General features: G+C 40.2%; 1 protein-coding gene across 2 annotated transcripts in view; it reads right to left on the reverse strand.

The window, feature by feature from the left end:
• The window catches only part of NELL1 (neural EGFL like 1), an 874069-nt gene that overhangs the window by 628063 nt on the left and 232877 nt on the right, over nt 1–13129 (reverse strand). The gene's annotated exons all lie outside the window — the stretch shown is intronic.

Raw genomic sequence — 13129 nt, forward strand, 5'->3', positions numbered from 1 at the left:
TAGAACAGTGAACAAAAGGAATAGCGATCCCAGCCCTCATTAAGCGTACTTGCTGGTGGTAGGAAGAAGAATGCTCATTTCCATTCTTTCCTCCCAATCCTAAATAAATACACTTATTACTCTGTTAAACACAAAACATAAGTTTGCACAATGCTACAAGCATTGACAGGTAAACTATAATCTATCTGATACATCCAATTTCTTTAACAAGGCTCAGAAAAGTTCCCATTAGTAGAGTTCTAAGGAGCCAGGTGTCAGTATCAAAAGACAAAATTCCACAGCAAGAAAATAAACATCCAGAAATGAATAGGAAGAAGTCCACAAATCTCTATAGCAGCTCCTTAGAAGTTATTCGCTAAGACTGGGCTTTTGGCAAATCCTTTCAATGGTAAAAGAAGGAAGGGAAGGTTCTTATAAAAAGATGTGCAAGCCCCATTTGAAAGGCATTTTGAGGTGGTTTTTCCCCACTTGGAGAAAAAACAAGATCTCTCTGTGCAATTCTAAATGTCTTAGTGGAAACAAGGCATAGAGCACTGAAGTCTGTTCATGGAATCGTGCCTTCGTTTATCCACTGGTTGATTCAGAAAGTATTCTCTGTGCATCTACTTCCTATGTTCCAGGCCCCGGGCTGCATCTTGAGCATACAAAGATGAATCAGACACAGGCCTGACCTTTGAGTAGCTCTTAACCTAGAAAAATATGTTGAAAAAGTGATCCTGTGTGATGAGCACTCTAATAAAGGTTTGAACAGAGTGGCATCAGAGCCCAGAGGAGGAAACCACAAACCCAGCCATTAGAGTTTGATGTGGTATAAACACAATAACCAGAGAATTGATTCTAAATTCCCTTTTTATGTAATATCCAATCTGCCCCTCACATCCAATCAACCAACCAATCCTGTTGATTTCACCTCCTGCCTCTTCCCACCTCCATTTTCACCATGATCTCTTGCATAAGTTAGAGCAACAGACTGACGACTGGAACTCCTGCTTTACATGCCAGCCTCCACTGCAGCTGGAATGATTTTCCAGAAATATCTATTCCATCTTATCACATCTCTTCCAAACTCTTCAACTTCCCATTGCTGCTAGAGTAGCATCCAAACTTCGTCACGTCTATAAGGCCTCCTAACTCTGCACTTACCACTCTCCATCTCCCACCCTGGGTTACAGAAAAACTAAACATTCCATTGCTTTCTGGCACCTCCAGGTCCACATAGATGCTGTTCTCAACTCTGGCAATGATCTCCTTCTCACCCTCCCCCGAGGTCCGCGAACTCCATCACACCCTATTGTTCTCAACTCGAGTCTCCCATAGCATCCCAGGCTTCCCAATCACATAGTCATGATCCTTTGTAGTCATTGTTGTCCCGGTCTTTCAAGATCCCTTTGAGGGCCTCTTTTGCCCTAATTCTAGGAATTAGCCTTCTCCTTCCTCCCTACTCACTGACACACATCCTGAACCATTTAGGACTTAATTATGTGTGATAGAACATTTATTAAAACCTGGTTTACACTAAATCCTTAGACTTTTTACTCACTTGAGTTCTTGTATCAATTCTTAAAAGACCCTATTAAGTATTAGCACCTTGATTTTACAAAGGGGAAAAGCAGAGAGATTGATATTCACAAAATGGGAGAGCCAGAATTTCTAACCCAAGTGCACCAAAACTAAGCTGAATCTTTCCACTGTATCTCCGCTATTTTTCCCTAATTATTTGGAGCATACAATTGTTCGCCCAGACAAGCTTCATCAAGAAGCAGAAGCCACAGCAGGCACTATGCCAGCCACCAAAGCAAGGGCACAATAAAAGCTTCCTGAGTTGAAATCTTCTCAATGCTATCTAGGTATTAGGCATCTTAGAGATAACTCAAGGTTTTTTGTTGTTTTTTTTTAAATAACCAAATTTTTTTTTTAAATAACCATTTTTATGAGCAGGGACTCACTTTTTTCTCTTCCTTTTTTTTTGCTACATAAAAATGCTAAGTACTATACATAAAATATATGCATGTCTTTCAAGGAGACACTTAAAATCCTAAAATCTTCTAACAGTGAGCCAAAAGATGGTTCAGGGTGATTTCTTATAGTGAAAATACATCATTGGAAAATAACATAAGGCCATCCTCATAGGCTTGGCCTCTGGGTACCACCCAGCCCCTCTGATAAATTCTCCAAAGAACAAAGCAAGAAAGTTTCATCTGGGAAAATGCCAGGCACCAGAGCTCTCAGAAGGAAGTCATGGTCAAGAATCAAACATAACACACTGGGAAGATTTGGAGAAAGGCACCAAGCAAGGCCAAACAACCATATCTTAATTGTTTCAATGATGAGTATTCTCCTCAGTAGCCACTGTGGCCAGGGCTGAGAACTCATGAAGATACCAATTATTCAAGCAGTGTTGCCTAATCTGGCTCCATGACTCCAGCATCTCCACAATGTGGCCTCTCTATATGGCTATGAATAGAACTTTCCTAACATACCAATCCAATAATGTCATCCAACCAGAGACCCTCCATTGGATATCCTGTAGCTTATACTAGTGATTTCTGGTTTTGATCATGCCTCCACATAGATAACAGTTTGGGAACATGTACCTCCTATATGAAAATATTTGTCTATTTTACACATGTATTATACTAATATGTACATTATAAATCTTACACCAAAGTGAAAATTAAAAGACTAAGATGAAATTAAAGTCCCAAGGGGCACCTGGGTGGCTTAGTCAGTTAAGCATTTGACTCTTGATTTCAGCTCAGGTCATGATCTCAGTTGTGAGATCAAGACCCACATCAGGCTCTGTGCTGGGCATAGAGCCTTTTTGGGATTCTCGCTCCCCCTCCTCAGCTCACATGCACACACTCTCTCTCTTAAAAATAAACATAAAAAAAATTTTTAATTAAAGCTCCAATGTTTTTTCCATATCTCAATAGATCCAGTTTTCAACCTGTTGTGATGCCTGCATCCTATATGGATGCACACCAGCCTACAGGATAAAACTGAAACTCCTTAGCATGCCTACACTACTCTTTACCTTTTGACCATCAGCCAGATCTTTTTCTCATCTCCTACCAAGCTCTTTATGTTCTAACCATGCTAAACTTTGCACGTTGTACTTTTATATATGCTAATCTCTCTGCTGAGGATGGCCTTCCCTCATATTTCCTCCTAAAAAACTGGACTCAGCTCAAATACCCCCTCCACTGGGCACCCTGTGCAGATTCTAGTTGGCAGAATGCATTACTCGTACTACTGTGCTCCTAACACCCAATTCAATTCCTAAGATAAAACAAATCCTACTGTATTTTCATTATCTGATAACAAGGCTCTCTTTGCCTTTAAACGACAACTTCCTTGAGGAAATGAACTATGATTTAATCATCCTTGAGTTCCCAGGGCGCAATATACAACCCAGTGACATAGGTGCTTAATATTTGCTGAAAGCATGAGACAAGACTCTAGGTCTGCCTCTTCCCTATGCCCTTGATAGGGCCACTCTGTACAACATTTAAGACTTCATACTGCGTAATTCTAGCAGGTGCCATTCACCCAGAACACTGCATGTATCCTCACTTCCATGAAGTCCATAATGACTAGCAGAGGGTTAAACATAAAACAATAGCTCAATATACATGTTGGAGATGTATTAGTCAGGATTCTCCAAAGAAACAAAACCAACAGGAGATAGACAGACAGACAGACAGACAGATAATCAATATAGACTGACTGACAAATATACAATCAGGACATTTATTATAGGTGTTGTCTCATATCATTATGGAGACCCAAAATCTGCTACCTATGAGCTGGAAAACTAGTAAAGTGGATAATATAACTCAGTCCAAATCCAAAGGCCTAAGGACCAGGAAGCTGCCTATGTGAGCCCAGAGTCTGAAAGCCTGAGAACCAGGAGCTCCAATGTCCCCTTGGAGAAAAAGATAGATGTCATACCTCAAGAAGAGCAAGAAGGAATTTAGCCTTCCTTTGCTTTATTGTTCCATTCAGACCCTGAATGGATTGAATGATTCTGACCCACAATGGTGAGGGCGGATCTCTGTACTCAGTCTACTCAACCAAATGTTCATCTCTTCCAGTATGCAGGAAAAATGTTTTACCAGCTATCTGGGCATCCCTTAGCCCAGTCAGGAGGATACAAAAAATTAACCATCACAGTTTGATAGATATTCAGAGTGTGTGTGTATGTATCTCAACCCTAGATAGCTGAATACCAAGTACTAGCCCAATTACTGTCAATGCTGAAAATATTTATAGTAACGATTATATAATGTGTAATTATATAATTACCATAAATAATGTTACAGTACATAGCTATGCTGCCTTAGCCTTTACAAAATGCTTTCATATTCAGTCTCTTATTTAACATTCACAGCCAAATGGTACTATATAAGTCTTGTTTAAAGTCCTGTTTGCACTTTGAGAAAAATCAAGACACAGAAGAACTGAGTGACTTTCCAAGGTCACCCAAGTGATTAAGTGGTAGAGCCAGGATCAGTCAAGATCTCCTTATCCTTAGAGTTCAATGTTCTTTCACTACATCACTGTCCTGAGAGTTGTCAAGAAAAAAAGGAGGGAGGGAAAATGCTAGAAAGGAGGACTATTTAAGGCTAGCAGACTACCAAGGCAAACACCCAGGCAGGGACAATCTGTTTAGTGCCCATGCCTAAAAGTGCTCTCTTCCACATCCACATTGGTTTGATTTTTCATTTCCTTTTGCTATGCTGTTTGAAATTTAACTGTTTGGGGATTTTCTTAATTAATAAGCAACCTCTTTAAAGAATACATTTACCTCTGGGAACATTATGTGGACATCAATCTTTTATAGATGTGTGTAAGCCTGTTCCATGAATTGCTTTCCTTCTAGCATAAAAGTCAGAACGCTAGCATGTGAGAGGCTGTGAATTTTCTATGGAAGGATGGGTCACTTTGGCATATAGGGTATACTGGGGACAGAACAAATCCAGGTGATGTGATACAATGAAAGCCACAGGAAGGCCTGGTGATAATGCAAACAACAAAGTACAAGTGACAGTTTAGTTAAATCCTATCCAGTTTCCAAGTAAGCAAGTTTTAATACAATCCATTGAAGCCAGAAGTCCATTTGGTGGGACACAGGCAATAAAAAGTAAAAAACATAAAAATAATGGGGGGAGATGTTTTCATCGAGAAACTGTGGCAAGACTGTAAAACCATTCACCAAAACAAATTCTTTATCCTCCTGGGCACAGAGCTAGACAACATTTACACGGCTCTCTTCCAGTTAGGTATAGCCAGTGGCTAAGCTCTGGCCAGTGGAATGTGGCCAGCAGACTCTATAAAAACCTCACACTCATCACCTGCTAATCCCTTTCCCCTTCCATGGCAACTTTGGAAGCCACATATTATACATGCTAGAGCGAAAGAGGACAACAGCCTGGGTCCCAGAATCCCAAGTATGAGGAAATCTACCTGCTAACCAGGAACATCCATCTGAAAGAAAATGAAAGTTTCTATTGGGTTAAGCCACAAGAAATTTTTCTGTAATTTTTAAAATGTATTTGTACTGAGGTATAATTGACATATAACACGGTATTAGTTTCAGGTGTACAAAATGATTTGATATTTGTGTATACTGCCTACTGATCACAAGATATATAGCTAACATCCATCATCATAGTCACAATTTTTTTCTGTGTGATGAGAACTTTTAAGATCTTCTCTCTTGGCAACTTTCAAATATGGGATACAGTATTAGTAACATAGGCACCACGTTGGACATTATATTCCATGACTTATTTCACCACTGGAAATTTGTACCTTTTGACCCCGCTTCACCCCTTGGATCCTCCACCTATTCCCCATGCCCAGCAACCACCAATCTGTGTTTATGAGCTCAGTTTATTTTGTTTTTTCTAGATTGCATCTATAAGTGAGATGATACACTGTGTGTCTCTGTATGACTTATTTCACTCAGTATAATGCCCTCAAGGTCCATCCACATTGTCACAAAGAGCAAGACATTTTTATGGTTGAATTCCATTGTATGTATGTACATTTTCCTTACCCATCCATCCCATCAGTGGATACTTTTATTTTCATACCTTGGCTATAGGAGACAATGCTGCAATGAACAATGGGGTGCATAAATTTCTCAAATTAGTATTTTCATTTTCTTCAAATACCCAGAAATGGAATTGCTGGATCATACTGTAGTTCTCTTTTTAATTTTTTGAGGAACCTCCATATTGTTTTCCAAAGTAGCTACACCAATTTGCATTACCACCAATAGGGCACAAAAGTTCCCTTTTCATCACATCCTCACCAACACTTGTTACTGCTTCTTTTTGATAACAGCCATTCTATCAAGTGTGAGGTGAGAGCTCATTGTGGTTTTGATTTGCATTTACATGTTGATTAGTGATGTTAGCATCTCTTCATATGCCTCTTGCCATGCGTATGCCTTCCTTGAAAAAACATCTATTCAGATCCTCTGCCCATTTTTTAATTGGACTGTTTGGTGATTTTTTTTGCCAAAAAAAGTGACCAAAATTATTGTGAAAACTGACTCTCCTGTCAGTCTTCTTTACACGGACTCAAATGAGCAGGCGGCATTTCAGCATTATATGCAACTGAATGTTAGCAAAATGAGCAGACTCTGCACTCTAAAAAGAAGCCCTTACCATACTAAGACAACAACTCTCATACAAGAAAGAAAGCAGTGTCACAGATACAGAAAGGCAAGCATCAGCTTGAGATTTCCATCCCTTCATAAATTTAAAACATTGTTCTGTGTCTTCAACGTACTATGCACTTTTCCAGGTGCTAGAGACACAATGAAGAAGATAAAATTGCTACCATCACGCAGGTTATATTCGAAGGAGAAAACATCACCCACCTTTAAGCAGGAAAACACCACAATTTTAGACAATAAGTGCAATGAAGGAAATAAAATGCTACAGAGAGTAGCTAAGAGTAGTAACAGAGCTAACTTGGTGAGAATAGTTAGGAGAGGCCTTTCTAACGTGGTGGCATTTGAGCTACAACTTAAATGATCACTAGAAAGCAAATTAGGGAAGATGTGGGTGAAGAGTATCCCAGGCTGAGGAAAGAATGATTTTATCGCACAAGCCTGTTCAAGGAACACAAAGAATTATGGTGTGATCAGAGAAGAGTGGGCATCAGAAAGAGTGGTAGGAGATGAAGACAGAAGTAGGTAGGTTCTGGTTCACATACAGCCTGACACAGGACCTAACTGGGATATTATTCTAAGGGGCAAGAGAACCATTAGACCATTGTCGACAATGAGAAGAATGTGATTTACATGTTATTTCCTTTTTTAATGTTTGTTTATTTTTGAGAGAGAGCAGAGACAGCATGAGTGGGGTATGGGCAGAGAGCGAAGGAGACACAGAATCTGAAGCAGACTCCAGGCTCTGAGCTGACAGCACAGAGCCCGATGCAGGGCTCGAACCCATGAACTGCGAGATCATGACCTGAGCCCAAGGTAGACGCTAAGGGACAGAGCCACCCCAGCGCCCTTGACTTACATTTTAAAAAGCCCAATCTGATCAATGTTTGCAGAATGGATTCCAACAGACAAGACACCGTCACAATCACTAGCCAAGAGATAAAGGAGGCTTGACTGGAGTCATAGCAACACATGGGTGAACTTGGGACTCATTTTGGAGGGAATACCAGTAAGATTTCCTGACATAGCAGATATTGGGTGCGAGGGGAAGAATGGGACTGAGAACTTCTACACTTTGTGAATGGATCAAGTCTGTGGATGGAAGTGCCATTAATGGAGATTGGGAGAACACAGTCCTCTGTTCTCAGCATCCTGAACTCAGCAGAGCTTTGTAGTATAACACTTCAGGGGCACAATGAGTTAGCTAGGCTACAATGAGCTAGCCTGGAAACCTCATCAACACTTACCACACTTTTACCATAAAGAAATAACTAAAAATTCCAAACAATATCCTACAAATGATCTTTTGAAACAAGGCTTGAAGAAACAAAATAGTGCCACTTTAACATTAGTCCTGACGACTGTTCCACTTGGATTATCTGGGGCTCCTTCCTGAGCCCCAGAGCTTAACAATTAACCCAGTGGTTTAACCCAAATGCAGTAACCAAGATTTGGATTTGGGCTTTTTCTTTTCTTTAATAATTCCAAGAAGAGAGTTAGAGGGGAAAGAGGGTTGGTAAAAAGCAGCAAGAGCTCAAGAGGGTGGGAGAGAAGAAGCTGATGCCTTTCATCAATACCCTTGACAAAGCAGCAGAGACTAAATCAACACCAGGAATAAGGCTCATCTCTATCTGGTGCTGGGAAGAAGGTGACACATGGGTTATTATGAGCAAAGCAAAGGCCAGATAGAGATCACAGTCTTGGAAAGATAGGGCATGGGGCATGGGGTTGACAGATAACTAGGTACCGGAAGACCTATTAGTCATGTAGGCTAAATGGGGGTAAAAAGGATACTTCAGGGTATTCTTATTTCAAGTATTCTGAATCCCTGGAAATAAACAGGAGCTGGAGCTTAGAGTTAAGATTCTATTAACATGAATACTCAACAGAGCCTTATGATCCTTATGCTGTCCAAAGCAGGACTTCAGGAGACTGAAGTCCAGATTCAAGTATAAATTGGGCTACATGTATCATGAAGCTCATGCATTTTATAACAATCAAAACAACAAGAGTTACCTGATTAATCCTTGCATAATTAGAAGTATAATTAAGCAACTAGATGTTCTCCCATGCAGTCTCTTCATCAAGAGTTTACAGCATCTTGTTTCTATGGAATTGCATACATACTAGCCTCTGCATCCAATAAATATGTACCACCTTAGCTATTCTGAAATCATCTCATTTGACCACTGACCTTTCTGCCACTTTACCAGCCTCTTAACACTTTATCACCCCTAGTTACGCGAAAGAAGTTTTCAATCACCTTGCTTATCAGTTGCTGTGTTTCAGACATTTCAGTGCTTTTGTTACATGAAATTGTTAAATTCATACCCATATAGGTTATTTTGTTCCACAACATTTTCTTGAATACAATCCCACTCATGTTTAAAAAAAAAAGGATTTTATCATTATAAATATGTTTCATACCCCTCCGCCAACAATACACTGTGGACAGAACTGATAAAATCTAATCCTTCCATCTAAGAACACTCTCCCACAAGATGTAACGATGGAAACCCACTTTCACAAAGTATTGGCCTCAGTGAGTACACACTCTTCAAATCCTAAGATCTTCCTAAGTGTTAATGATGTAAGTTAATGACGATGATAATGGTATCTGTTGTGATCCATTAAATGTTTAGTGGATACCAGACAATTTGCTAAGTTTCTGACATGCACTGTTTCATTATGGTAATTGGGAAATCCAATTTCCCATATTGGAATCGGCCATAACAAAGCACTAATTTACAACTTGTGGTCTGCAAAAAGTCTATTGTGTGGCAGCATAGCCAGAACAGACTATTAATGATCCACTCCATTGGCACTTTTTCCAGTAATCTTCAATGCTTGTTCCATTAAAAAAAAAAATTGCTTTCAGTCATGGGCACTGAGCTAGAGGTACCTTTCTGAAACCACAAAACTTCTATCAAATAATTCAGGCAGGGTAAGGTAGACTTTGGCTAAGTTATGCAAAAGCAATTGCACCCTCAGATAATTACACCTTCCAACATTTCAGTGATTTACACAATTATTTCTCCTTCATGCCACATGTCCATCACCTGTCAGTTGTCCCCCTGCTCCTTGTCCTCTTCATTCTGGAACTGCAGCCCTGCCCTGGCATACTGCCAATTTTGTGTTACAGAGGGAAGAGAATGAGGTGGAACCCTACAATAGCTCTTAAAGCTTCGACCCTGAAATACAGGTCACACCCACTGATATTTCATTGGCTCAAGGAGGCAGCTAATATTTTAAACAAAAATACAACATTGAAATGGGATGGGGGGAGGGAAGGTAGGGAGTAGAAGCAAGTTGAGTATTATCTTTACTTCATTTCTCTGAGTATGAGTGTCTGGCACTTGTACAACATAGTTAAATATGGTCAATGCTGCCGCTTTCTTCACAGATTTAAGTCTCAAAGAGTACAATATACATAAAAGAAGTCTGAAAAATTCAGAGTAGTCTGTAAGTAGAAGTTACTGTGACTTAATGCTAATTGTAGTACTTCCCATGCCTGGCAGACGGCATGATGTATATGACATCACATTATCCTTTTCTTTTTCTAAATAACTTTTACTCCAGCAAGAAAACGTTAATGAGACTATTTATACAGACTCCAAATTCAAGAAGATTATGAGTAGACCTCCAATTGCTATACTTTCCTCAGAAACTGCCTCTAATTTAAGCCAGTATATCAGAAACTATTTAAGACCAACTCAGTGAAAATGTCATCGCAGAGATCAAACACCTCAGCAGACCAGATACATAAAACACCAAAATCCAACTAAAACTATCTTCAAAATGGGGAATGTTGGTGCTGAGTTGGACGAGGCAAAATGAAACGATCTCCTGTGAATTGTATCAGAGCTGACAAAAGGTCTTATTATCCTCCATTGATTGGCTAAGAATTCCGATATCTTTATGGCAGTTTCTCTGGCAACCTCTATAGAGCAGGAGTCTTTAATACTGTATCTCTGCTACTACCCAAGGAAGTTAAGAAAATGGAAAGCCTTTTGTGCTTCTTTTTCCACTGAGAGCCTTGAATGGGCTTTTCAAGATAGCCTGGACAATGTGTGTAATATTTTGTTTTAATTTGCAAGGCAGTCTTGTTCGTTGTGGTTTGTACCACGGGTCATTTTCACTCCATTTACTCAGAGTAAAAAAATAACTTGCCTGAGGCAGTTCAAAAGTATCTACCTCTCTCTAGACTATGGCAAGACAACAAACTCAGCCTGAGAGTCCCTGGTACCCAGGTGGGCACTTGGTGACCTCTAATCTTGTCCATCAGACCATCGCAGACCACCTGAGGACAGAGCTGGGAAAATGACCATAAACTGCATTTAACCATAAAACAATGGGACAGGCATTGCTTTTTGCCCACCGAAAACCACTCTCCTCCTCTCACTGCCACAGTCCTAAGTGGTTCAGGTAAAGGGCAAAGATCATTTGGTTTCAGGGAAGGAAAACCCCTACCCCAGCTCCCAAGAATTGAATACAACCCAAACCAGTAACAGCCCTCTCATTCTCCTTGCCCAAAAGTTGGTCTAGGGTCGAAGAAGATGTAACCCAGGTCTGAAAAATAGGAGAGTGGAAATCTGCATGTGGGCAGGGACAGGGGGTTACAGGGAATCTTCCAGGAAGGACTTTCCTTAAACACAAAAAACAGAACTTCACACAGAGAAGGTTTGTAACCCATTCATTCCCCTTCCTTCTTTGCTTGCTTGTGACACTGGTATTAGGACACTATGCCTAGGGCCATGGCAGTCATCAGCCACCAGAGGAAAATAAGCCCCTAGTCCAATGTGCTGAAGATGGCAGGATGGAATGAGAAATGGGCTTCTGCTCTAAATGTTGATATTCACTCTACTTTGTTCTCAGGGCCTCCCATCCAGATGAGTTCTATTCTTATCCCATACATGGACTCTAATGTTTGGTCATTTCTTCTTGGGGCTCTCATCCTCTCCATGTACAAGCCTGCTGGGACTTGTAGAAAGTCTCCACAGCAAGAGAGAAAGGACTGAAGCTTTAGCACATCACCATTACCAAAGGTAGCACCGCAGTGCACTGTGGCCCAAAGCCAGGTACACACACTAGGCTAAAGAGAAGTATGTCCAAGAAAACAGTGATGAGACCTAAAATCACTTACTGACAAATAAGGCCTCTCACACAAAGGGCAGATTTACTATCACAAATGGCTACTCATGGAGTTTATTCTATGCAATTAAAAATGGCATTGATGAGGAATGAATCAGAGTCCCAAACAGCTTGCACAGCAGTAATTTTCTGCCATATTCTGCTAGCTCTCAATAGCTAAGGGGAGCCAGGAGTGGTAGGTGTACTGGTTCTGCCAGTGGGAGGATCAAGATTCAAATGATTTTGAGTTTCCTCTGTCATTATTTTAATTATTCATAGTCTATCCCCACAGATAACAGAAGGGCACAGTAAAATTTTTAGAACATTACCTGCTTTGTAGGATTTTCCATGGAAACTGAGGGGGAGAATGTTCAAATTTTAAAGTTCTGAAATTAATTTTCTGACCAAAAAATAAAAAACAGCCTAAGATTTAAAAAAAATAAATATTAATATGAAGTACTGACGTTATCAGTCCTCTTCCTCAAAACTGACAAATGAGTACCAGGATATTGAAGGATAGATGAAAAAGGATTCATAAAGCAAAGGGGAAACTTCATCCTCCCAAATGGCATGTTTCTCTAATCAAGTTCAAATCAATAAAAGTAAGCAAAGGTGGAAAGAAAGATATAAAGGAGAAAGGGAAAAGACCTGTTGGTTATACTGTACCGTTAATGAGAACCAAAGCAGTAATGGACAAAGTCTTTTAGAAGAGATCAAAACCAAAGGCCACCCACCAGGTACTGAGCACCAGCAAGCATTACACACATCTTCTTAACAACTGAAGAGGTTTAATCAAAGCCAAGAAATTAAGCAGGGATCAATGATACAAACGGAATGAATGGAAAAAACCATTTTCATCATGAATCATCTTTACCTTGAGAATACGTGAGCCAGTGGAGAACCAAACCAATTAGAAGATCATGACCAAGGATTTACAGCATTCATTCCATTCAAGACCTCTACCTTCCCAATTAAGAGAGCACAAGGTTCAACACATTGTTAGTGAATCGGTCAGGAATGATTGGGTCCAACCAAGACAGAGAAACAGCTTCGCCCCACTTTGCCCATTAGAACTTCTCAAACTGATGAGACTGAGCCAGCTAGAACCTGAGAAATGGATGGGCTGGGATACTAGGGGATTACACAGGAGCAGGAGTATGCATTGCTCACCACCATCAAGGTGGAATGCTAAGCCTGGAAAGAGGCATTCACATAGAGTTGTTCTGCTCTCTAGAGTGGAAATGGGGATCACTGATGCCTGAAGCCACTAACCCCTGTAATGGCATCCATCCAAGTGCCAAAGTTATGAGTCCA

The sequence above is a fragment of the Panthera pardus genome, unplaced genomic scaffold, assembly GCF_024362965.1.
Source record: "Panthera pardus isolate Hobbes unplaced genomic scaffold, ASM2436296v1 HiC_scaffold_12, whole genome shotgun sequence".
Classification (NCBI taxonomy): Eukaryota; Metazoa; Chordata; class Mammalia; order Carnivora; family Felidae; genus Panthera; species Panthera pardus.